The sequence below is a fragment of the Terrapene carolina genome, unplaced genomic scaffold, assembly GCF_002925995.2.
Source record: "Terrapene carolina triunguis isolate 2854851 unplaced genomic scaffold, T_m_triunguis-2.0 Scaffold22, whole genome shotgun sequence".
Taxonomy (NCBI): Eukaryota; Metazoa; Chordata; order Testudines; family Emydidae; genus Terrapene; species Terrapene triunguis.
Genome location: NW_020664373.1, coordinates 2,814,923 through 2,842,367, shown reverse-complemented (window position 1 = coordinate 2,842,367; position 27,445 = coordinate 2,814,923).

The window sequence follows — 27,445 nt, the reverse complement described above, 5'->3', positions numbered from 1 at the left end:
CTTGGTTGAGTAAGCACTACTTGAGTTAGGATCATTCCCTCTGTATGCCTCTGACTTAATCTGAACCCCTTGATTTCAGATTCTTACACTAATATCCTAACTCCATGAAAGTAAAATGTTTGGCAGGATGTACAGTTATACTGGGGGGACGTGTCACTGAGGGAACTTGCTGGGAACGGGATCATTGACTGCCCTGATTCTGACACCCAGGCTTGCCCTCCTCCCACCCCAGAGAAGACTGAGTCTGGCCTGGCCAAGGTCAGGAGGAAGAAGGGCCCACACAGGGGTGAGCCCCATCCGAGAGAGCAATCGGTTCCATCAAACAGACCTGCTGTGCAATGCAGCCAACATGCTGCTGTGGCCACGCCCACTCCCACAGGGAGAATCAGGGGCATCAGGGGGCAGTTGGGGTGTCAGGGATAGAACTGAAGTGTGTGTCAGGGTGGATGCTCTGAATGGAGAGTGAGGGGAGTTTCTGAGACACTGGCTTGGCCCTCACAGTGCCTGCACCAGGGACAGAAGAAGTTGAGAGTGGCACGTTTAGTGACATGAGTAATATATGGAAGTTTGCTGGGAGGCCTCACATGCACACAATATACAGGGAATGTTGGTGAGAAGTAAGGGGGACACCCCACAACTTCTCCTGCCACCACTAGAAAAGACAAAAGTAAGGCAGCCTATACAAATAGTAAGGAGGCCTACCCCATTCTAATACCCCCTCTTCCCATAATTGGAGCACAGCTTGCTGCTCAGTAAAGTATCTTTGCAATTAGCTCCTTACGTGCTCAAATCTCTAAAGAATTCAATTTAAAAACCCTTAGACAATTTCTACACTATAGAAATTGTATTTATAATCCCTGAAATATTAATGTCTGAGGACTTGCAGAGCACACACACATTTTATATTGCTTTTGGACACACTAACCCTATCATGTTCACAACTTGAGTGTCTATGAAAAACAGATCAGTAGAATGAGACTCCCTCCTGCAGGCAATTATCCAAACTGGATTCTTGACATAAGGATGTTTTTTCACTCTATGGCAAATTTTTAGAAATGGAAAAATGTGTAGTGATATAGTCAACAAAACATGGAGTAGCCAGTAGGGCCTTGCAAAGAAATGTATAATATGGATATGGACCATCTAAGGATATTGCAGATACCAAAAATATACTGAAGAGAGAACACTTGGTTTCTTTTATTGCTGCTTTTCCCCATCGCATCAAACACAGTGATTTATATTCTCTCTACTGATGAATCACTGTAATTTTAAGGATATATTCAAACTCATGTCTTTATATGCTAACAGCACATTTTATTGCTCCATACCAGCAAGTTTTCAAGTATTACAAAATGTCACATCCGAATTCTGAGGAACAATTTGATGCTGAACAAGCAGTCACATAACTGACTTTTTGAAAAAACTGCATTTGTTAAGTTTCTAGACGGTTTTTGGAGAAACTAAGGTTATTTAAAAATAGGATATACAAACATTAGTATGTGGCTAGGAGGCTGACTTAAATTCACCACCGAGGATGCAGTTGAAGACAAATGGCACATGGAAATCTTTAAGCCTTTGATCAGTGGGGAAATAAGTGTTTGTGAAGAGGAAAACAACCTGAAACTTATATAAAGGTGTGACTGGAGTCCCAGGGGAGCCAACTGAGGTCACTAAATTGGGGTGAACTGTAAAGAATGGGGCAGATAATCCCCAAAGCTGGTGGATATTCCAATACTTAGATTTACCAAGCCCGCACAAAACATCTTCTATAATACCTCACTGGTTACCCAGAAGCCAACAACACAGTTCCCTTAAAGTAACCCAGCCTCAGGTTTCCACCCAGATACCCAAGTCAAATATGATGAGGATTACTGAAAATCTTATTCATCATATAAAAAAAGTTCTACCAATCCCAAAGGATTACCTCCCAGATAAATGAATATTCCAGGTCTTATCCAAATGCACACTTACAGCCAATTCTTATTAACTAAACTAAAATTTATTTAAAAAGAGAGAATTGGTTAAAAGATCAGTAGACATACAGACATAAGTACAATCTTGAGATTCAGATTCATAGCAGAGATGGTGAGCTTTTTAGATGCAGAGTTCTTTCAGAAATAGTTTACAGGTTATAGTCCAATGTTTATATTCAGGGCGGTCCAGTCAGGACTGGGATCTCAGTCCTTATGGCTTAGGCTTCCCCGGCATATGAAGCCTCAAGCAGATCTGAGATCACAGTTTCAGGCCCTCTTGTGACAGCTCAGAGTTCTTAGGCGAACAATAGGTACTCATGGGGACTTTGAAGTGGACCCATTTCCTAAGCATCATGGGTAATTATCCACACAGTTTAACATAAGACAATTGCCTGTTTTTCCACAATTCACAGATGATTTGCTATACATTTCAAAGAGAGATGAATACAGCGATATCCTATGTTCACAGTTCATTTAAATGTTCTGATGTCCTTTTGATCTCTGAATTAACAAAATACAGCATAGACAGGGAACGTTTGATTACATTGTTGACCTATACCAATATATATGTAAATACACAAAACACAAACATTATCTACCCATATGTCTTTACGGTTGAATTTGAGTCATTTATCCTGCAGGATGCTTAACCGTTTCTGGTCACGCTTCACAAAAGGACTAGCACCTTAGCTGGTGTAAATTGGCACCATCCCATTACCTTCAGTGGATCTATATTGATTTACACTAACTGACAATCTTGCCCAAAGAGTTTAAAGTAATGTATGATCTCTACTAGGAATACAATAACAGATTTGGTTTTCTAATTTTTTAAATTAGGTATTAGCCAAACTCATTGGTGTATATAAGATATCCTTATGTCTTGTCTCAGTAACTCTTGTGAAATGTAATTTATTACAGTATTTGCAACATCATGTGCTAGTATTAATTGGACATAAAAGTTTTCATTTCCATTATAAACCACTATTTTCAGTCTCTGATAATTTTGTCAAAAATTCTCTTTTGGCTGAAGTTAGACATGCTTGATTTTAGTCTGAGAGATGCTGTGTGACAGGTGCTCAGGTATATAATTTTCAGCTTTGGAATTTTACCACTCCTTCAACATTATGAAGTTTTGCCATGAATCCATACAAAGCAGCTTCCATAAGAAATTTCTATATAGGTTCAGCAGTTTTGTAACAAGATACCATAAATTGTAGATATTGTATTTATAAATATGTGTGTTCTATTCTTTTAAGACAAAGTATAAAATATTTTTATTCTTTAGCTATTTTGCAAATCGATACATTGTGACATGTATTATTTCCTAAAATACAGAAAAAAAATCTTACTGTAACTTTTATATAGGGTTGCTATGTGAATGTCCTGTAGATATCTCAGCAAGCTGTGCTGTAACATAATATGTGTATAGCCTCCTAGCTGTAAATTGGAGCATCGTTATGTTATTCATTCTCTTGGAACAACTATTTTCATGTTTTGTTTGGAAAGAGCTTTAGTTTTGCAACTGACGTGTAGGTACTTTAGTACTGTCAGGCTGTAGTAGAACGTCTGGATTATAAATAGAAGTGGCCTTCATTTATTAAGGTAGAAATTCAGTGCAGGAATTCCAGCAGTAGTATTAAAAAAGGGCAGTTGCAGTGGATGTGGACAGAACTAACAATGGTGCTAGCCAGCTGGTTATTTGGGAAGCACTATTAGAATGGAAGGGTCTCTTTGACCATTAGGCCACATTTTGACACGCTCTGGAGTATTAGTCCATGTAGACTTCCACCATGGAACGTCAATTGGATCTATGGTGGCCCAGTAGACAAGTGGGGTTCTGTATTTAGAACATTGGACCAAATTGTCACTGACACAAAAGCCCTTCTCCATCATTGCCAATGTTAGCAATATTTGGAGGCCTAATGCAGACAGCCTACTGGTTTCATCACTGTATTATCCTCCTGGGAGAAGTCTAACTGACACATTGCTGAAAACACTGTTGTAAGCCAGCCGGCTGTTTACACTAGGGCACGCAGTGATGCTATCTTTACTAGGTTAGCAACAATGCCCTTTTAAGGCCACTCTGGCAGTGTAATTGATGTGGAAGTAAATTACATGTACACCTACTTTAAGGTCGATTTATACGACAGAGTTTGTGCAAAGGGACTAGTGTAAATGAGAATCTGGTGCTTACATCTGCTAAACTGAAAGCTCTTTTTGTTTTCCTACTTGCTAGTGGTGTCTTCTGTTAAAGTTTACTCAAAGAGGCATGCATGGTAGTTGGACGTCTAACTGCCATTGAAAGTACCCGGTAATTGGGAATTAGGTACCTAGTTGCCACTTTTTACTTTGACAATTTCCCCATAAGCTCTCAAATGGAAGAGCTATCATCATTGTCTTCCCTTTGCTTAATGCTCCTCAAATGTGGAAGCAATGATGATTTTAGTAGGATTGTGTCTGAAGTTGCTTTGTGTCTATATAGTTAGTTCGCAAGGTTAGCAGCACTATGAATAATCGCAATCCTATATAAGGATAGTAATGGGAAAGCATCAGAAGTGTAATCACTTACAACTTTAGAGGGTAGATAAAAATCCCCTAGGATGATGAATTCCATGTATTGCTGCTGGAGAGTAGGCTGACCATTTGAAAAAAAGTGAGCCGCAGAACCATGAAAAGAATTGTTCTTTACCCCGTCTTCTGTAATTTGATGCAGTTTCTGCAACAAACTCACTTTTTTTTTTTGTAAAAACACAGCAGGAATAACTGTAGTTAACACTAAAATTAAATAGCCCTATCTGCCATCTAAATAATTTGTGCCAAATTTTGAAGTCAGTGGCAGCTTTGCTGAATTAGAAACCTTATTATTTTCCCCATTATTAGCTAATAATAAAAAAGGTGATCACCAATGCTGTTAAAGAGCCTTGGGTGAATTTTAGACAGAAGTCATACAGTGAAGGTGACATGTTCACTGGTGTGTTTGCTTATGTCCAGGACTTGAGATGGCTAACAGAAATATTAGTGCCTAACCTCTGGTCCTCATTGTGAAAAAGCAGCTGCTAAATATAACCTGCCTCATTTACAGGGATAGCACAACTCAAGGCTTTCCTAATTTATAGATTACTTATATGCTGTCAATGTGACTGCACTCAAGTTAAAGGTAATCAGTTTTAATGACTGATTGGAAGTTAATCCAGGCAATCATACAGAAAGAGGCCTAATATTATTTTATTGGCAGAGCTTCAGCTATCTTCTTCATAACCTCCCATTGCTTGTGTACATTTCTGATGATCAGGTGGGCTGATGTGCTTTATCTACTGTCTGATAGTGATCTCAAGGGGATGCCTTACATTGACCAGTGTGCTTCATCCCAAAACTGAAAGAAGGCAATGGATGACAATAATAGATGCTTATAAAGTGGATCAGAAAAGATGCTGATATAGGTGGATGTTTAGGATCTAAATGCATATGCCAGCAAAAGAGGAAAGATCATCTGAGGATAATTCAAGGATTACTTATTCAAGTTTTAATGCAATGAGCATGGAAGGGCCATAATTAGTTAAGGACAGTCTTGCATAATCTGTGCATGAGGTAATATCTTTTATTGGACAGTAGGTGAGAGAGGCAAGCTTTTGAGTTTCCACAGAGCTCTTCCTTGGGTCACTGCTTCAGCTTCTGTGCAAGCTCAAAAGCTTGTCTCTCTCACCAACAGAAGTTGGTCCAATAAAAGATATTACCTCCGCCACCTTGTCTCTCTAATATCCTTGAACCAACACAGTTACAACAACACTGTGTGGGCCTGGTCTACACTACAAAGTTAGGTCGATGTTAGCCATCTTGCATCAACCTAGTTGTGCATGTGTCTACACTTAAATTTGTCTCCCACCGATATAAGTGCCCTGTTACGCAGACATAGTAACACCACCTCCCCAACTGGCAAAGAGCCATGGTCAATGTGCTGAGGTCGATGCAGCATGAGTGTAGACACTGCGTTACCTATGTTGAGCATAACAGTCGTCCAGAGGCTGTCTCACAGTGTCTGACACTGACCGCTCTGGTCACAGTTGTGAACTCCACAGCCCAGGTGGCAATATACCAGAAGGACACTCTATCCATGAAGTTTTTGAAATGCAATTTCTGATTGCTTGTTGACCACACCTAGTAGCTCTCCAGTGTTGTGCGCAGCTGCCGAACCAACCATGCCAGCTGCACACTCCAGACACTCCCTGACTAGGAGAAGACAGGAGATATTGGATCTCCTGGGCCTGTGGGGAGAAAAGGCTGTGCAGGCACAGCTCTGCACAAGCCATAGAAATATCAACATCTTTGAGCACATTACATGGGGGATGCAGGACCAGCAGCAGTGCTGCATGAAAGCCAAGGATATGCGGCAGGCACACCAGAAGGCCAGGGAGGCCAACAGTCAGTCCAGTGCTGAGCTACAGACCTGCTGCTTTTCAATGAGCTGTATGCCATTCTTTGCAGAGATCCCACCACAACTGTGGGAAACCTCTGAGGAGTGTGAGTCACAGGCCCCTGGTGTGAACAGCAGGGTGGAGGAGGAGAATGGGGGACATACGACCTGGGGGGTCCAACTATGCCATAAGGCAGGACATGTTTGAGACTCCACAACAGTCCAATCAGTCCTGTCAGTTGAGCACGGACGAGCCCGATGCACTGGAAGAATCTTCGGGTAAATGTGTAAATTTATGTCGCATTGCAGTGATGGTGCCCCCAACTTAACAGTACACAGCTATCGACTTTGAATTAATTTACTCCTGTATAAGAGGTAGTGGTACAACAAAGAGAGGTAGAGTTGTTATCTGCTTTTCATTGCCCTGTACAGTTAGATGGGGAGAACAGAGGCATGCAGAACAGTTTGTTTATGTGCATAGGGATGTCCCTTGAATCCTCATGAGAGATCTCAATGAAACTTTCATAAAGGTACTCCACAATTTTCTCCCAAACACTTCTAGGGATGACAGCCTTATTTCTTCCTCCATGGTAGAACACTTTCCCACACTACTGAATGATAACTTCAGCAGGCACCATTGCAATATACAGGCTAGCAGCATAAGGGCCAAAACAGCTTTGAAATGTCAACAGCAGCAGTGCTCTTTCTGCCTTTGTTACCTGCAAGAGTGAGATATCAGCTAAAATCACCACTGCCTGTGGAAAATGGTGCCAGTATTCAGTGCCTTTGTACTATACTCATAGTTTCATGCAAACAAGCAATTCCTTCCTCATTTTCCTCACCCCTGTTGGCACATACTCACATTAGCTGGTGCTCTGAGTGGCGTCATGCACAAGCAGTCCCATGCAGAAGTGTCACTAATTATGTCTTGTTTAAAACTTTAGAGAAGCAAGATAAGGGAGTGCTGAATCTGAAGTTTCACTTTCCTTTGTGACTATACTGATAATGTTACCTCTGTGTGTTTTATTTGCAGATGCTGCCATTGTGGCCTTAATGGGTTCCCCCTCCACATTGGCAGAATGCCTGCGCCAGATAAGGAGGACAAAGAAGAGGATATAGGATGACATGTTCATTGAGATCCTGCAAGCCAGTGCTTCATCAGACCGTTAGCACAGGGCCTGGAGGGTGAACATCTGGACAGCCTGGAGAAGGAAAGAGTGGAGAGGACAAATGCCCAGGAGTCCCAACAGCAAAAGGAGAGGGAGATGCACCAGGACATAATGGGGCTTTTCTGGCTGCAACACAGATGCTACAGTTTCTTGTGGACCTATAGGCTACAGGATCCTGGGCCTGACTCCCTCTGCAGTCCATGGAGAACTCCATTGTAGCACCTCTCTACAACCCCCATCAACTTTCCATGTGGCAACAGGTGCCACTGCCCTACTCCTACCACTCCACCCTGCGGGACATGAAAGACGTGGTTGCTGTATGTGCAGCTAAAATGCACATGGAAGTTCTTTCCCCTTCATAAGTTCTGTTATATTAATTTATTACATTTTTAATTGATTTGCTATAAAATTGTGCAACATATGCTGCAGAGTGCCTACCAGTTCTGAAAGCAACAAATTATTTGTTACTTTACAGTGTGACACAATTTAGAGGATCTGTGAAAAATACTGTGAAATAATCATAAATGTACAGCAAGCACCACAAAATTAATACCTGCATTGATAATGTTGTATTCATAAATGTACACCAAGTGACACACAATTCCTAACAGGCCCCAAAACAGGAGGGCCAGGTACAGCACAGTATACGACAATGCATCACTGTGGCTCAGTGTTAATGTGTTCCTTCAAAGCCTCCCTGGGCCGTATAGCTCCACGTTGAGCTCTTCTAATAGCCCTTGTTCAAACTCAGCAGACAGATGCTCCACCTCTGCCCTCCACCCTGGTGGCAACTTTTCCCCCTTTGCTTCACAGATATTATGCAAGACACAACAGGCAGCTATAACCATTGGGATAGTCTTCTCCCTGAAATCCAATCTTGGAAGTAAACAATGCCAACATTTGTTCAATCTACCAAAAGCACATTCAACTCTCACTCTGCACCTGCTGAGCCGATAGCTGAATCTTTCCTTGGTGCTTTCAAGGTGGCTGGTTGATGGCTTTATGAGCCAGGGTAGCAAGGGATAGACAGGGTCCCCAAGGATCACTACTTGCATTTTAACATTCCCCAGGGTAATCAGCCAGTTGGGAAAGAAAGTCCCTGTTTGTAGCTTTCTGAAATGTTCCATGTTCTTAAAGCGAGCATCATTCACCTTCCCTGACCTGCCCACATGATGTCAGTGAAACATCCTTGGTGATCCTCCAAAGCTTGCATAACTATAGAAAAGTAGCCCTTTCTGTTAATGTACTCTGCGGCAAGATCCAGTGCCAAAATAGGGATATGCATGTCGCCTATTGCTCCCGTTGCTGTGAATCCATCCACTATATCCTACAAGAGTCACATCCTGTGTAGCAGGAGATGATTAAAGGACATGGACACTTGCATGACAACTGCCCCTTCAGTGTGTTTTTCAACTCCAGAATGATTTCCTACTGAATGGTAGCAATCTGGCATTGCAAGTTTCCACAGTGTGAGACACTTGCTTCTTCACTGTCAGAGTAGCTCTCATTTTGGTGTCCCTGTGCTGGAAGATTGGGGAAAGCTGAGCACACAGATCCAGGAATGTGGCCTTGTGCACCCAAAGTGCTGCAGCCATTGCTCATCATCCCAAGCCTGAATTATGATATGATCCTACCAACCAGCCTTGTTTCTCAGTCCCAAAACTAGCACTCCACCATCTGCAGCTTCTTCATGAATGCCAACAACAACCTTGAATTATATCTTGCTATGTCCCACAGCAATCTGTCCTCCAAGGAATCATCATGTTCCCTGCTCATGTGGTTCTTCTTACAGCTCTGCAAATACCAGAGGATCATGCGTCCTTTGCTTGCAACTCTTATAACAATAGGGCAGAACTGTGCAGGCTCCATGCTTCTATCAGAGTTGGTGAATCGCATGAAGGGTTTGTGGGATTTTGAAAAAAGGAGTGGAAATTATGGGATATAGATGACATTATGTGATGGAGAAGACAGTTGCATGCTGGGAACTTGACCCCTTTTTCCCAGTCACCCCTGCACAACTCATTTCAGTCTCATCATGCATTTCCAAAGGCAAAGAGCTGAATGCTGGTGATTTGCACACTAGAATATCTACCTATGGTGTACTGCACTGTGCATCAATACAAGCACTCCTGGTGAGTATGTGCATCGCTGACACAAGGAGCCAAGTTTGCATGCTCACAAGTGCTATGCTAACTACAGCGGCTTTATGCTGATGTAACTTATGTCAACCAAAGTTTGTAGTGTAGACATAGCCATAATCTATGCATAACTCTTATATCATGCATGTAAGATTCTTGCAGAGTGACATGTTCTCAGAGGGAGTGAGGTACTGAAACCAAGGCACAAACCAGCTGTAGAAAGTGGTAAAACCAAAGAAAGAAACTTTTTATTGGACTATCTTTAGAACCAGGCAATGGTGCCAAATTGCCTGTTAGCAAGCAGAGGTCTGATACCTTGCAAGAAGGTTTATTCTCCTCAAACTCATTCTCTGGTAATCCAAGGAGACATTCAGGAGATTCAGAGTGAGGGTATGACAGTGAGAAAGAAATTTGCTGTTTGTTGTCACCTGGTTTCTGTGAATTGGAGGAACAGTAGACAGTTATATCATCCAGATAAAATGAAAAGCCAGGAAGCCTCAACAAACAGATAATTTCTAGTGGAAAAATACCAATTGTATCATGAAAAAAATGTGTTTTTGTCATTTTCACCAAAATTTCCTGTGAAAAGTTTTCAGTTTTTCAACCAACAAAAAAATCAAATCAAACTGCAAAAAGCCAAAATATTTTCAGAAATAATTCTCAGTAAAAAATTAATAGTTCATATGTTCAGTTTTCAATTAAAAATCAGTTTTCATTTTATGGCTTTTCATTAAAAACAAAGTTTTGTTAAGAATTAAATATTTTTTACAATATAACATTTTTCATTTCAATTACTTTTCAACAAAAAATATCATTAACCAAATTTCAACCATCGCTAATTTATTTGTAAAAATGAATGAGGATGGAACTGAATCTGAAAGGCATGAATTTGTAGTGAACCTCCATCATTAGTATGAATAGGAAAACAACAACAACAAAACATGAGATCTCAGTTGGGAGAGCTAAAGTGTATTTGGAAATAAAACTAATATAGGTTTAATTTGCTGAAGGCAAAGGAGCCATAAGCGTGTGTTGTAATCGCATCAGCTCTACACAATGGCTATTTTGTCAGTGATAATGGTGTAAATAACAGTCCTGATGTTTGCTGTAAATATCTAACTTTTTGTAGGCTACAATCAGATTATATATCCATGATGAAGCAATGATTGGTTCATTAATGTCCATTACTGGCAAAAACTTGATCCCATAAAGTCAGAGAATGTGATGTATGAATCATATGACTAGAGTGACTCAGAAATCAGCCAGTGGTGGGTGGTCTAACTTGATTATTAGATCCACATTTTCAAAAAAGGGACAAAACCAATTATGGTAATGGGGAGAGACTTGCTGAATTACTATCCCTTGACAGTCTGCCAGCCAGAAATGAAGAGAGTGGAATAAGTCGATGCCAAGAAAATTGGCTCTTTCTTCAGTAAGAAAATTAGGGAGCAGGTACCTGAGAGACCATAGAAAAGTGGAGGTCACCCAACATTTTTATTGGAGATTCAGCCAACTGTGATTCTCCAGTGTTGGGAGAAAAAATATGATGTGTTCAAATTCAGAACACTGACCTTTGCTTCCAGGTCCAGTAAAAAGATTACAAATGCTGTCAAAAAAAGTATGAAAGAAGTTGAAGGATGTACACGTAATGGTGAATAAATAGATAATGTATGGAATGAAAAATCTTAAATTTGGCTTAGCCCAAAGCTGTAAAGTATGGAGTGAAGTATTATTATAATTTCCACAGCATTTTGCCAATGCAAAACGACTGTAAAAACTAAAGTGAAAAAGCAGTTGAGCTGTTAAGATGTTCTGGATCTCACCTCAAATTGTTCTCCCATTGGAAGGTATATATGGTGCCAGTGTAATCTGAACATCTTGAAATCCATTGAAATCAAGGCTTTGGGTCAGGCCTATGGTAAACTTCACTGTTATGCGCAAGTGTTTCTTGTTTTACAAAACTTTCATGAGGAAACATGAGCCAGATTCCTGGGTTGCACCAGAGCTCTGCATGGCACAGTTGAGGAGAGGAGTGGGCTCTGATCCCTGGGGCTACTGAGGCCTGTGTCATCCCATAGCATGACTTAGAGCAGCCTCAGAGCTTCTTTAAGTTCTGTTGGCTTGTAAGGTCCTTCTAAGGGTTGTTACATATGCTGGAAGTTCCAAGAGGCCAACACACCTCTGTCCATGCCCTTCCCAACCCAGCACAAGCTCTGGCCATGTCCTTCCCAACCCACTCCACTCCACCACCCTGACAGATGCTTTGCATAGCTTGGCTCTAAAAGGGGATAGTATAGAATCATGATCCAGCTCATAGTAGAATTTAGTGAGATTGGGTAAAGTAGGTGAGGTAGGAAACTCAGTTATACATTCCTGAAATCTTCCTGTTTATGACTTAGTGTAATTTAAGAAAAGATATATAAATGTGCTAAAGACTCTCTTTGTTCTTTGAGTGATTTCTCATGCACATGTGGGATAGAATTGGTTCAAAATAAGAAATGCAAATGTGTATTCCTGATACATTTATGAATATTAAATATCATGTATGAAAGAATGTGTCTGGCTTCAAAAGATATATCTACTAATTTAAATGATAGGCCAAAATTTCCTCCCAGTTGTACTAGTTAAATAGGGTAGCTCTAGTACAAGTGAGTGTGAAATCTGGCCCTTTACTGTTTGCTCTGGCATTATAGTATAGTTTTATTAGCATGAAGGTATGGTGTATAAGCATTTATATGTCTTATAGATTTATTGGAGCTTTCAATATAAGTAAGTTGGGGAAAATGGAATTTTGAGTATATTCTGAGGATAATTTTCTGATCAGATATGTACAAAAACTTACTGCTGGATAAAAATACTAGGATACTTAAAAAAATCATAGTTACAATGGTATATTGACATTAGCACTCAAATCAAACAATTACTTTTGTAACAGAGGGAGTAACTACCATTGACAGTGAAGTGATTTAGGCAGTGGGAAAACAGACTCTCTCCCTTCTGAAAAACAGAACCGCAAGTTTCTGTTGAACTTGTTTGAGTAATACCTGATCCATCCCACAAAGTTAGGTTGACATAAGTCACCTTGTGTCAACCTACTGGTACAATTTTTCTCCTGCCAACGTAAGCGACCCATCATGGCAATACAATAAAAACAGCTCCCTGAACGGCGTTAAGCCATGGTCAACCTACCAAAGTAGATGCAGTACAAATGTAGACACTGAGTGACCTGTGATATCCATAATTGTCCCACAATGCCTGACAGTGACTGCTCTGATCACATTTGTGAATTCCACTGCCCAGGAGTCATAGAGAATAGAAACCCTCTTCTTCTCCCTCCCCATTAAAACACCCTGCATAATTCTTTGAAATGCCTTTTCCTGATGCCCAGATTGGTGAGCACACCTAGCAGCTCTCTCTTACTGTGTGCATCTGCCAAGCCAACCATGCCAGCTCCATGCTCTAGATGCATTCCTGCCTGGAGTAGACAGGAGGTACTGGATCTCCTGGGCCTGTGGGAAGAAGAGGCTGTGCAGGCACTGCTATGGACCAGCTGTAGAAACATGGACATCTACAAAAAGATTGCATGCAGGATGCAGGCAAAGGGGTATGACAGGGATCAGCAGCAATGCTGTGGGAAAGAGAAGGAGTATTAAAATAGTGTTTATATACCTTCTATATACATTATCTATTTCCAAAAATTGCTAGGGAGGCACTGTATATTAATGGATAGCTCAGAGCCTGAGAGGCAAAACCAGTTTCTCTTTCTGGATCTGCCACTGATTTGCTGTATGAACTTGAATAGGCCATTTAATATTTTCTGTGACTCATTTTACCAATAGGTGTAACACAATGATTGTGGGGGCACTGTGAATCCCAGTTATATCTTTGTCAACTGATTTGACTCATCAAATGAAAGGTGCTATTACAAGGGCAAAGTACTATATTGTATCACTGCCTCCATGTGGTCTCAAAGTAAGGATCTTAGGATGAAAGTAAACTGTAAACAAGGTCATCAGACTGATAATCTTTACAGAACTTTCCCATTTCTGCCAGCCTTATTTAGAGATTTCTCAGTGTGTGCATTCTGAACTGTTGAGTCTTAAGAACAGTTCAAACGAATGTAGTGGATGCTCCACAGGAGGCATCTGTTGTATTGTGTTGTTTTTTGTCTTTTACTTCAATAATATTTAAGAACAGAGGTCTCCCTGTTTGAGAGCCAAGACTTCATCTAATGGTTTTCAGATATCAGAAATAGATAAGAAAAAAAGCAGAACAAGGAGGCAGCATTAGTGACAATAAAAATGCACAGCATTCTTATAATTATTTCTGGATTGATCAATACTGTGTAAGTAGAAGCAAAATTCTGAATCTTACAGAACAGTGGCTAATTTATTAATACGGAAACAGAAAACTTATTGTGGAGGCCATGTTCATGGGGAAAAATGTGCTCTAATGTAATTAATTTCCTGAACAATCTTGTAGAGGAAGAGAAGATTGGGTTGCAGTTAATCAATTAAAAGTAATATTTATTTGCAGCTCTTTTGTTTCCCAATTGGACATGCAACCGTATAAATCCGATGTAAACATAGACAGATGGAGTCAGAATCTGCTTTGACCTTTGAGAGAAATATAACACAGTAAGGAAACAATGGAAGTGATATGCTTTTCATGCAAGCTGTCTTCATTGCCACTATCTGAAATATACAGATCCTGTGATTTTTTAGCAACAACTCTGCAGCTGACATTCTTTGTCAGAGGACAAATAGTTTTAGCTGGGTTCTCAACCAAAAATAAACTGGTTCCATTTCTTTACATAAACAATAAAGCCAAGGCCCATCCAACTTTTGTCCTTCAACACAATTCAGCTGATTCAGTGCAGCTTCTCAGACCTCTGATTGTGGTTTTTCTCCTCTCTTTATAACTGATTCCATTAAAGACAATGTGGGCCAATCAAGCTAGCGTCAGAATGGAAAGAATCACAATATATGAATATCCACCAAAATGCCCTAGAATCTTGCTTTGGCATGACATATGTGAATGACAATTCTACATATTTTTTCCATTTAAGCAACCAGGCAACAAATAGTGCATCTCTGGGTGCATATTTGGTGGTCATCATTATCTTTCCATTGTTTCTTTTTGACTACTCAATGCAATGTTATTCCTTATGCTAATGACTTCCTTCTTTATTACAGGGAGTCCTATTGTATTGCTAACTACTTGAAAATATTAATTGCAAAGATATTAATTGGCAAGCCCAGTAGCAGATCTCAGATGCACAGACAGGGGTATGGTCAGCAAACAATTCTTCTCACTTTATGAAAGTGACAAGAAAATGGCCATTCTATAGAATAATGGCTGGGAGCTACTTATCCTGTTCCACATCCTGCCTGTGGAGAATCCTGGGTCATTATTCTATCATTTTTTTTCTTTTAGGGGACCAAGTAGAGAGAGGAGAAATATAGCATGAAAAGAAGGCTACCCATGAATGTGAACCTCTGGTCCTGATAGCAAACTCCTCATTCTATGTTGTTCACTTCTCCAGTCCTCTCACTCCCCTCTGTATCCTTTGGCTCTTCTTCACACTGTTCTGTCTTCCTTCTCTCTCTCTCTCTCTCTCACACACACACACTTGTTCTTATCTTATTTCTCTTTTCCCCCTTTTTCTTACCCCTACCCTCCCTGAATTGAATTTCCCTCCCACACTTCTCCTTTACTCTCTGTGCATAGGTACTATTAAAATAATATTGTCTAAAATGATGTTGTCACCTCTCAAGATTTTATCACGATTCCCGAATATTTGATGTGTTCTAAAATCCACAGCTTCTGGAGTCATAGGATTATGTGAAAATCTCAGCTTTCATAAAAAAGGGAAAGCATCTGGCCCTCATAGCTGCAGAAAAAAAGCTTGAAAATGTGAATGCTAATGTTTCAAAAAACAAACAAACAAACAAACAAACAAAAAAAAAACAGATGGCAAGCCCCTTCCCCCAACAATTTAATGTCATAATTTTGGAAGGCAGTCTGACTCATATTTTTGAATATCTGAGGCTGGCTAAACTGCTAAAATCCTGATTTCTGAAGTTGTTTGTGTGAATGCTTAGAAGATGTAGATGTAGCAAACGCATAAGAAAGAAATTAGTGGTGAAGGGTGAGTGTTTATCAGAAGGGAGCAAGATAATTCAGCAAGCACGTCTGGTGGTGTGAAGTTTTATTTTATTTTGGTGTGGCTTCGTTTAGTAAGGATATGATATAATTAAATGTAGTGTTGTTACCTGGGGTTCTTTCAACCCAAAGCTCTTGGTAACTTTTACTCCGTGAGAGGTGGTATCAGGAAATAAATCAGGGGAGACACGGCCATCTGACTGATAGATGGCTGGCACAAACAGGACAACACAAGAGTGCTTTCACTTAAAGCTAAACTTTACTTAGTCTCCAGCACTTACACACATCTGCAACAGGTTAGTAAAATTCCCCAACCCTCGATAATTACCGGAGCTGAGTGTGGGTCTTGAGTGGCACAGCAGCAGCCCATCTGCCAGTGGGGAACACAAGATGCATCCAGAGCGAGAGTCCAGTCCTGAAGAGTCCCACTCCCTCAAACTTTTCCCCCGTATTTATACATTAGTAATAGAATGACATGTCCCTTAAAGAAAACTTGTCAAGCAAGCAGTTTGAATGGTCAAGCAAGAAGTTCCTTCTGATTATTGATTAACCGGGTGTGTTTTTTACCAGAGTTTGCAGCCTTGAGACCCTGTTAGACACATTCCTGAGGGAACATCCTGCTCTTCTAAATTGTATGTATCAGCAACTTCAATACAATTCTTATCAGGAAGGACGTGGGGTCAAGCTGCCCTTTCTGTGGCACCCAAAACCCCCTGCCCTCCTGCCTTGGTCAAACTGAGGCTACGACATGGCCAATTTACAGCCTGCTGACTTGGCTGTTTTTAGCAATGAGCAATACTGGTTTCAGGCACTTTATTGGTCTGCCAAATTCTCCCCGTACAGTGTGAAAGTGCATTAATAATTATATGAAAAGAAAATTTTCATCCCATCGTAACTTTCCAAAATCAAACATTTTTGCAGTGTGGGTAAAAAAATAATAATCAAAATTTGATTTTTGGGGGGACAAAATAAAGAGCCATTTTTTAGGAAAACACTCCCATTTTTTGACCAGCTCTGATTCACTATGTCCTTTCTCAATTCTTGCCTAAAGCCTTGATGTCCTGTGACTTGTCCCACAGATCCTTTCCACACAGAACATTCCATTGGACAATGAGCCTTCAAACATTTTTGAACTTTCAAAGGCAAAGAAACAAACAAGGCAGATTTTTTGTTTAGTTGAATTTTCATTTCTGTTGTCTTATTACAATGTTCATGATGTTTAAATGTGCTTTCTTGTAAACCTTTTGTGATTATCAGTTTTGCTTTGATGTAGTCATCCATAAAAGCCATTTATTTCCTTATAAAATCCTTTACAGTAAACATAATTCCAAATCCAGTGTGGCTAAACTCTAAAGGTCAAAAGCAGCACATGGAGTTCTACAATACAAGCCAGGACCTTTCTCATCTGTAGTATGGAGGTATTGTTTAAGAAGGTTACAGACTTAGAGGAATAGTCTCCTCTAGGATCAAGATGGAGAGTTTCATACATAGAGAATTGAGACCTATAGTCTCTGAGGGTATGTCTACACTACAAAATTAGGTCAATTTTATAGAAGTTGATTTTTAGAAATCGATTTTATACAGTCGATTGTGTATGTCCACACTAAGTGCATTAAGTTGGCGGAGTGCATCCTCACTACCGTGGCTAGCATCGACTTACAGAGTGGTGCACTGTGGGTAGCTATCCCACGGTTCCCACAGTCTCCGTCGCCCATTGGAATTTTGTGTTAAGCTCCCAATGCCTGATGGTGCAAAAACATTGTCGCGGATGGTTTTGGGTACATGTCGTCAGTCGCCCCTCCCTCAGTGAAAGCAACGTTAGACAACCATTTCATGCCAGACACCAGGGCAATTAGAAGAGCACAGCAAGGCGTGCTGCGCATCAGAGAGGCTTTGAAAACCAGTTTCATGACTGGCCAGGCTTCGGTGTGACAGTTGTGTGTGTTTCTCCTTCATGCAAACCCGCCACCTTTGTTGATTTTAATTTCCTGTAAGCCAATCACCCTCCCTCCTTCAAAATAAAGTAACTATTGTTTTGAAAGAATGCATTCTGTCTTTATTAATTAAAAAAGGTAGCCCGGGTGGGGTAGGGGAGGAGGGAAGGACAAGGCCACATTGCTTATTGTAGCCACACTAAAAATCAAGCTGTTTGAATGACAGCCTTCTGTTGCTTGGGCCATCCTCTGCAGTGGAGTGTCTGGGTGACCGGAGCCTCCCCAGTGTTCCTGGGTGTCTGGTTGAGGAGGCTATGGAACATGGGGAGGAGGGTAGGTGGTTATACAGTGGATACACCGGGGGTCTGTGCTCTTGTTGGCTTTCCTGCAGCTCCAACCAGGGCCGGCTCCAGGCACCAGCTTACCAAGCAGGTGCTTGGGGCGGCCACTTCGGAGGGGGCGGCACGTCTAGCTGTTCAGCGGCAATTCGGCGGACGGTCCCTCACTCCTGTTCGGAGCGAAGGACCTCCTGCCGAATTGCCGCCGCAGATCGAGATCGCGGCTTTTTGTTTTGTTTTGTTTGGCTACTCGGGGCGGCTAGAACCCTGGAGCTGGCCCTGGCTCCAACAGATGCTTCATCATGTCCGTTTGCTCCCCCATTAGCCTCAGCATTGCGTCCTGCCTCCGCTCTTCGTACTCACTTAATTCTTTCCTGGCTTCTGCCACTGAATGCCTCCATGCATTAAGCTGTGCCCTATCAGTGCGGGAGGACTGGTTGAGCTCGGAAAACATGTCATCGTGAATGCGTTTTTTTCGCCTTCTAATCTGCGATAACCTTAGGTACAGAGATGATAGAGGGAGCGTAGAAATATTCTACACTCTACAATTCTGGAGGGACTGTCTGGTCACCTGTGCTGCTGAGTTTGCCACACTGACCAAACCGGAAATGAAATTCAAAACTTCCTGGGGCTTTTCCTGTGTACCTGGCTAGTGCATCGGAGTTCAAAGTGCTGTCCAGAGCGGTCACAATGGAGCACTCTGGGATAGCTCCCAGAGTCCAATACCATCAATTTGTGTCCGCACTACCCGAAATTTGACCCAGCAAAGTCAATTTTAGCACTACTCCCCTCATCAGGAAGGAGTACAGAAGTCGATTTTAAGAGCCCTTTAGGTTGATGGAATGGGGTTGGTTATGTGGACGCATTCATTTTTAAATCAACCTAACAGGGCTAAATTCGACTAACTCCATAGTGTAGACCAGGCCTTAGAGCACATTTTAGTTAGAAATTTGGAAAGCTGCAATCAGGTTCATTTAGTTCAAACTAGGTACTCTCTTTTCTGTTACATAGTGCAATTTCAAGCTAAGAAGATCCACCATAATAAAAATACCATACAACCTTGTATTAACTTGTGCCAAATCACAGCTTTTTAATGAATTAGCAAAGACAGCTGGAATGAATGGAACTGCTTCAGATGCATGGTAAGGCTGAAGAAAAGTATGTACAAAGTGGCAATCAAGAGTTTTGGAAAGAGTACTAAGAAAAATGTTGACTGGTTCCTAGACTATTTGGAGATATTGCTGCCACTCATTGAGAGGAAAAGATCTGCTCTGATCACCTACAAGTCTACTCCTACTACTGATTTGCTCAGCAACCTAAGAGAAGCTCGTAAGGTTGTTCAAATAGCTTCCAGGAGATGTGCTCAAAAATGTTGGCTGATGCAGGTGACATTAGACAGTTGTATAAGGACATTAGAAAGGTCATTGGGCCAATAAAAACAAGATAGCTCTGCTGAAATATCTGGATGGCAATATCATAACCGATAAAAGGAAGCAATTGGAGAGGTGGAATGAGCACTATGAAATGATATACTCCAGGGAGTCAGTAGTAAACTACCGTGTGATAGACGAATTGCCAGGTTTTGAAGTTACGACTTTGCTGGATGCCAAACCTACACTACAGGAACTTGAACAAAGCATCAAAAAGATTCACAACAACAAAGCTTCAGGATATGTCTTCTTACCTGCTGAAATCTACAAGTGTGAAAAGACTTGCTGCAAAGATTGCATGAGATATTGTTACTGTGGTGGAAGGCAGAAACTGTTCCACAAGATTTTAAGAATGCTTATTTCATCCAACTCTACAAAAAAAAAAAAAAAAAAAGATTGCAATAACCACAGAGGTATGTCTTTCCATAACATGTGGGAAAAATCTTAAGCTGTATTATTTTACCTAAGTTCAAACTTTAGCTGAGAGAATCCATCCTGAGAGCCAGTGTGGCTTCTGCTTGGAAAGGTGCACCACAGACATGGTCTTCTCTGTAATACAACTACAGGAAAAGTGCAGAGAGAAGTGTATTCCACTGTACATGGCTTTTATAGATCTAACAAAAGCCTTTGACATGGTTATTCAATCAGGGTTTTACATTGTTTTGAAGATGCTTCATTGTCCAACTATATTGCTAAACCTTGTGAAATCCTTACGTGATAGCATGAAGGCAACTGTAATGTATGAAAACCAAGAGTATGACTCACTTAACATCAACAATGAAGTGAAGCAGGGTTGCGTATTGGCTCCTACATTGTTTAATATTAACTTCTCATCCCTGCTTCAACATGCATTCCATGATGTTTGAGAGGATGGTTTGTTTAATATTGCAGGGTTCAGAGCTAAGACGAAGGTGAAGGAGATCATCATAAAGGACCTGCTTGCAGATGATGCAGCCCTTGTGGCTCATAGTGTTGATGCCCTACAACATCTTAACACCAAGTTCTCTGATTCATGAAAAATCTCTGGGCTAGTAATAAGCTTGAAGAAGACAATTATCATGCACCAAGGCTCTTCAGAACCAGTTCCTGATATCACCTTAGATGGTATTCGTCTGAACAATGTTGACTGATTTTGCTACCTTGGCTCTACTGTTACCAGCAATGTAGATCGTGACACTGAGCTCACTAGTAGAATTGGCAAGGCAGCCAGGAACTTTGGTCTTTTGCAGGACAGAGCCTGGAACAATAACAGATTGTTAGCTCAAGTGAAAATCTATATGTATGGGACCTTTGTTTTATCTACTTTTCTATATGGCTCAGAAACATGAACGACTTACGTAAAACATACCGAAAGACTAAACAGCTTTCATATCAGATGCTTGCATAAAATTGATCTAATAAATTGGCAAACTAGCGTGACAAATGCGGAAGTGTTAAATCATGCTGGTCATTCATGGGAAAGTTGATAAGTAAGAATAGACTCAGGAGGCTTGGACATGTCAAATGAATGCCAGATTACAGGATCCCGAAGAGCGTGTGTGACATTCCCCTGGTGTTATCTGGACCAGTGATCTGGTAGGTCACTCCAATCCTCGACTCTGGGAGCCAGCCTTACCCTGCTCTGCTGTGAGAACCCCCACTCCCGGGTTGTTCACGCACATCCTCTAGCATGTAAGCTGCCCCCAGCTACATGAGTGAGCACTTTTGGCCAGCTACTGCTTGGCCTGTGCAACCGAATGACACCAATATCTCCGGTCCCAGACACAATCCTAGGAACCTCCATCTTGCAGTGTCCAGTTGTGCCCGCTGGACACTGCAAGCTTATATGAGTTTGTCAATTTAACAAAGAAATTGATATGTACCAGGCTTGTTATCCCAAGGGGAGTCTCTGACACACTTCAAACCAAACACACTGCTTCAGGTAGAATAAACAAACAAATTTATTAATGACAAAAGATACATTTTAAGTGATTATAAGTCAAAGCACAAGAAGTCAGATTTGGTCAAATGAAATAAAAGCAAAACACATTCTAAGCTGATCTTAAGACTTTCAGTCCCCTTACAAACTTAGATGCTTCTCACCACAGGCTGGCTGGTTGCCCTTCAGCCAGGCTCTCCCCTTTGATCACCGCTTCAGTCGTTTCGTGGTGGTGTCTGTAGATGGAGGTGGAAGAGAGAGGAAGAGCATGGCAAACATCTCTCCCTTTTATCATGTTCTTTCTTCCCTCTTGGCTTTGCCCCCCCCTTCAGAGTCAGGTGAGCATTACTACATCATAGTCCCAAACTGACCACCAAGGGAAGGGGGGTGACTCACTGGAGAGTCCAACAGATCCTTTGTTACTGCCTAGGCCAGCGTCCTTTGTTCCTGTGAGGCTGGGCTGCATTTGTCTCATACATGCCCTGATGAGGTATGAACTGCCCCTCTGCTCCTGGAGAGTTTTGCCTGGGACTCTGCTCCTGGAGAGTTTTTCCCTGGGCTTGTTTTAAGCCATGAGGACACTTTTTCAGCCTCATAACTATATACATGAAATTACAACCTATAACATTACTATAACAACAATTCTCAGTGCATCATGAGCCTTCTGAAGACACCCGACATGACAAACTTTCCATTAGATACCACACAATCATTTTATAAGGATGAACATGGGGGTGCAGGGTGTTCCGCCGAGGTATAGAGTGTTACAGCGTGCTGTACTCTAAAGCTCGCAAAGGGTCTAGAAAGAGAGGCAGACCGCTGCTCTGATTTCGGGATGCTTGCAAGGATGATTTAGTATCCTTTGGAATCTCTGTGGATGATTAGGAAAAGAATGCAGAACGCCACTCTGGTTGGTGGAGTCAGCTTGTAGATGGAGTGAGGCACTGAGAGGAGGTCTGGATAAAACTTTCTGATGACTGGTGTCAGAGGAGGAATGAATCTGTTGCTCAGATTCAGAGCATTGCTAGTGCGTTAGAATGCCCTACCTGTTGATGGGAATGTCACTCACGCATCGGACTCAGCAGCCATCACAGAACTCATCGGTCCATACACCATGCTCTGTAAAGAGTCACAGTGTCATTGGTACAAGCTTCTGATTCCTGACACATTGTTAATCATCTTTAGTTTTGAACCCAGACTTAAAATTGTTATTGGAACCGATGACGCTAAAATGCTCAAGAATTTCATTTTTGGGGGTATATTTTTAGGTGAGATAAAATTTCTGTTACTGGATTGTAAAGTCTAAATGTGGCTGACTGTAAAAATGAACTTTGTGGCAGAAGCAGTTCTCCTAGAAGTGGGATTTCTATCAGTTGTGGAGAAGTCCACACAGTACTCCCAAACCATTAAATGTTTTTTAAATATCATGGGATGTTTCCTCAGCCATTAAGGGCACTCTGGCACACAGATGTGAATGTCACAGAATTATTTTCATGCTTCACACAAGCACAACTTGAATTAGAATTATTCCTATTTCACAATTTATTTTCTTTGTCTCAGTGAGAATGCTCTCCTCCTCAAGAATTATGTTAAATTCTTTTAAATGCCATTCCTTTCAAATGCATTTCTTGTCCTTAACTCACTATGACATTCTAAATGTGAAGGCATGCATTAAAATATAGCAAGCACCTATAACAATAGGAAGACTTTGTGCTGGAATTTGGAACCCCTAAAGCTTGCAAATGGCACTCTTTATGGAGATCATTTGCATGACAATAGTACAATACAATTCCATTTATTTTAACTGAGAAATTATTGAAAATTTCATTTCATTTCAGATATGAAACATGACACTATTGTCAAAACCTCCACTCATTATCATTGCAAGTTGCCACTGGTTGTTTTTTTTGTCATCATTTGGTGGCTCTGTATTGAATTTTTAAGACTGCCTGTCTTGCGGCATGCCTGTGCATTGTGTTTTAGTGAGGACAGTTTATAAAATGCTCCTCTACTTGCAGTTATATCACGTTATGATTTAAGGTCAATGTGGATTTGAATATTGTGATATTGGCAATATGAAAATAGTTTTACAGAGACTTTTTGACTGTACTGTGGCATGTTATCCATTTTTTTCAGATTGTTACCTTCCAGGTTGAATTGAAAAGTGTTTGTTTGTTAAACGCTGTGTGGAGGGTTCTATATTTCTCCTGCAGGAGTGGATGGAATCACTAACATCTGCAATAAAGTAAGGACTACAGTTCCCTGCTATACTTTAGGTGTCTGTGATGTCCAAATGCTGCAGGAGAAATACAGAGACCCTTCAACTCAGGTTATAACATATAAGTAAAAGAGGACATTATTTTCCACTGTTCTATTAGAAAATAATCTGATTCTCCCAACCATTCGTAGGCCATGTCTACACTACAAAATTATGTTGACCTACAGACACTGCAGTTATTAAATTGCTTGTGTGTGTGCACACTTGGCTCCTTCTGTCAGCAGTGAGCATCCTCATTAGAAGCAATTGTCTCTATTTTATTGTCAGTGTGGGGCATTGAAAACCAGTTACAGTCGACATAAGCAACGCAGTGTCTACACTGATACTTTGTTGACATAATTACATTGACCATGACTCTACACTGCTTGGTGAAGTGGTGTTACTAAATTGGTGTAGAAAGGCACTTACATCGATCGGAGCCAAATTTAAGTGAAGATGCTTCCACAGCTAGGTCAATGCAAGGCAATTTACGTCAAGCTAACCCTGTAGTGTAGACCAGGCCTCAAATGGAATAGCAACTTATTTCATGAGTAATGCTTTTGGTTTCAGTGGGACTACTTATAGAGTAAGGTACTACTCAAGGTGAGCATGACTGGCAGAACTAAACCCTTATGTAAGACTTTACGTTTTCAAGGCACTCTACAAACATAATCCCTAACTCAAGTCCCATCCACAAACAAAATCCCTTAACATGAAGGGCAGTGGGGAAGATAGTGCTTTTAACTCCAGTTGGCTATCCCATTGAGGTATAGGCTACAGCTGAGGTGAGCACAACTCATCAGCTGCTAATACTCTTTGCGGTTAATACAATTACTATGTGTAGCTCAAGTTTCACAGGGCTTTCATAGTATTTCACAGTGTTTCTTTCATTCCAGCTGGGCTAATTTAAAAGGATTTAATTTGAGGATAGATAACTTGAGTTAAGGCTGCAGTTAAGACATAGTCAAATTACTCAGGTCAGCAAAGCATGTGGAAGTTTGATCATAAGCTCTGACACATCATGACAAGGAAGATTCCTGTATGAAAGTTGAACACATTCCTTTCTGTTAAAAAAAAAGAGCAACTTTCATAGTCAAGAAGAAATTCCCATAGAGCTACTTGTCAGGTAGTTGTCTTTGAGAGAGTACTTTTCCTTACACCAGATATGTGCTTTTTAAAATCAGGTGGATTTATATTCTTAAAAGAACTATTACCTCAAAATGAGAGGCAGCATGGTCTAGCGTACGGGACACGGAGGCTGGAGATACAGGTTCTATTCTTGGTCTTCCACGGATTGCTGTAAGATCTTGGGCAAGTCACTTTACCGTTTTCTCTCCTCTCATGCATTGTCTGTCTTGTCTATTTAGAGTGTAAATTATTTAGAGCAGAGATTGTCTCTTATTGTGTGTTTGTCCAGAGCTTAGCACAAAGGGACCCCAATCTCTAGGACCTACTTTAACACAAATACTAATAATAACAAAAAGTATAATTAAGAATTCAGTATTCAGTAAAAGAATTCTCCTACATAGATTTATATATGACTACTTAGTGACTCTACATTATGTGTGACACCAAATTCCATCTTGTAATTAGTCTAAAAACATGGAAGCGTCTGACATGCTTTACAAATTAGCATGTTTTTTTTCCTGATTTACCATTTGAACACTCAAGTTATATCTCAAGTTAACTCACCAGTGAAGACAAGCCCTTAGGATGAAGAATAATATTTTCCAAAGGAACAAGCTACCCAAGGCAGTGGTGGATCCTCCATCTCCAGATGAAGTCAAATCAAAACTGGAGGACTTTTTGGAATATCTTTTAGCCAAATGCTTTAGCTTTAGTCAGACACAAATTATTGAGTTCAACACATGGGTAAATGGGTGAAATTTAATGGACTGTGATGTACAGGAGGTCAGATGATGAGCTAATGGACCCTTCTCGCCCTAAACTCTATGTAACTATTATCACTCTACCCTGTTAACGTTTTCCTCTCCCACTTCCCCTTCCCTTCCCTGGAGAATACTCTAGTCTAGCCAACTGTAATTTGTTTATTGTATGTCATGGCAGTATTATGTTTACTTTACCTTTATAGCTCAATATCAAATGCAACAACTTCACATTCTCCCAATAAGAAGAGGGCAGTACCTTATTAAAATATAATTGTAAAAATAAGGAGAGGGCGCACGTGTTCAAAATGCTGTATGGGAGACGCCCAGAAAGTTCTTTTGTTCATACACAAACCCACTGAATTAAATAGCATGCAAACACTTTCAATTGCAGGTTTTTTTTTCTCTCTTTGAATGGTTGCAGGGTAGTATTACATTATATTAGCTTCCATCTACTTATTCTACCCGGGCCTAATCAAACAGAGCCCATGTCTCGAGGATCAAACAACTAATCTTTGCTTGCTTTGTCAGAGTGCTGACTCCCCCAATCCATCAAACACCAGACTTTGAAAATGTGAGATACTGCTAAATAGCATTCTGTTGGGGTGCAGAGAAACTTCTTTGCTAGCTAATCTGCAGCAGCTGGAGAAGCAGCATTAGAAAGGGGAAATGTTATTTGTATGCAACTGGCTTAACTTGATAGGGTAGGCTGAGGGGCCTTGTGATTTTAGAAAAGTACAGGATGTTAACATGAATACTACCCTTCTTCCTCCTGAGAAACAAAAGTAATTGACTGTTAGAACTGCTTGTGTTGCAAGTATTGATCAGTGACAGTTAGAGGCATTCTTTACAATCACTCATCCTGTGAGGCCCAATTAACAAAGACCGGCTTGCTGAATTAGATAACACTCAGAGTCCACTGAAATTAATGTGATGCTGTCTGAGCATCCTTCACTTAATAGGTGAAAATCAAGTTTAAATGAAAGAAAAGAGGGAAGTCCTGTTAAGAGCTAAAACAATTGTGACTAGAAAAGAAGTGGATTAAGACAGGAGTTTTGCAAGGACAATGAAGACACACAAAGATTCTCCTTTTTTTTTTTTTAAGTGAAGTAGTTTGCTGCTTTTTTGTCCCACGTTATTTCTAATGATGCTAGTGCCATTTACTATTAAGGTTTTCTCATTGTTAACTTTGGCTCCTGTGATGAGATTACAATTGTGGGGCAACTCTTTAATAAGCAACGATTCCCATACTCTCATCAACCCACTTTTTGGGGCTACCTCATCACCACAGATAGTTTCTCAAGTTACGTGGTTGTCATGTTTGGATAGAATAGCTGAGGGGATAGAAATGTCATATCTGGCCTTTGGTGGTCAGATGGGATAATTTGGGACACTAATATCAGGGAGCAAGAGAAAAGAGAAGAGAGTTTCATTTTGAGAATGAGGGACCTGGAGTTTTCTCTCAATTTGTTCCTCTATTGAGTCAACACAGCTTGGCTCACAAAAAAGGGAGAGCTTTAGGTCAGGAGCTGTGTGGAGACAGTTTACGTAAGCTCTGATGCCAGGGAATTCTTTGGGTCTCCTTGCAGTCATATCTCTATATAATCTGAAGTAGCATTGATTGACTATTGAAGGAACCACATCTAGTTCTCCTGGACTAGAAGAATGCCCCAAGGATACCGAAATTGGAAAATATGTGCATAATATTGGGGGGAAACTCTGAAAGAGGAAACAAGGACCATTTCTCTTCCCCCTCAAGAGAAATTAAAACTAAAAGTAGTGCAACTGGGAAGTGAAATTTGACATAATGAGTTTCCAGGGATATT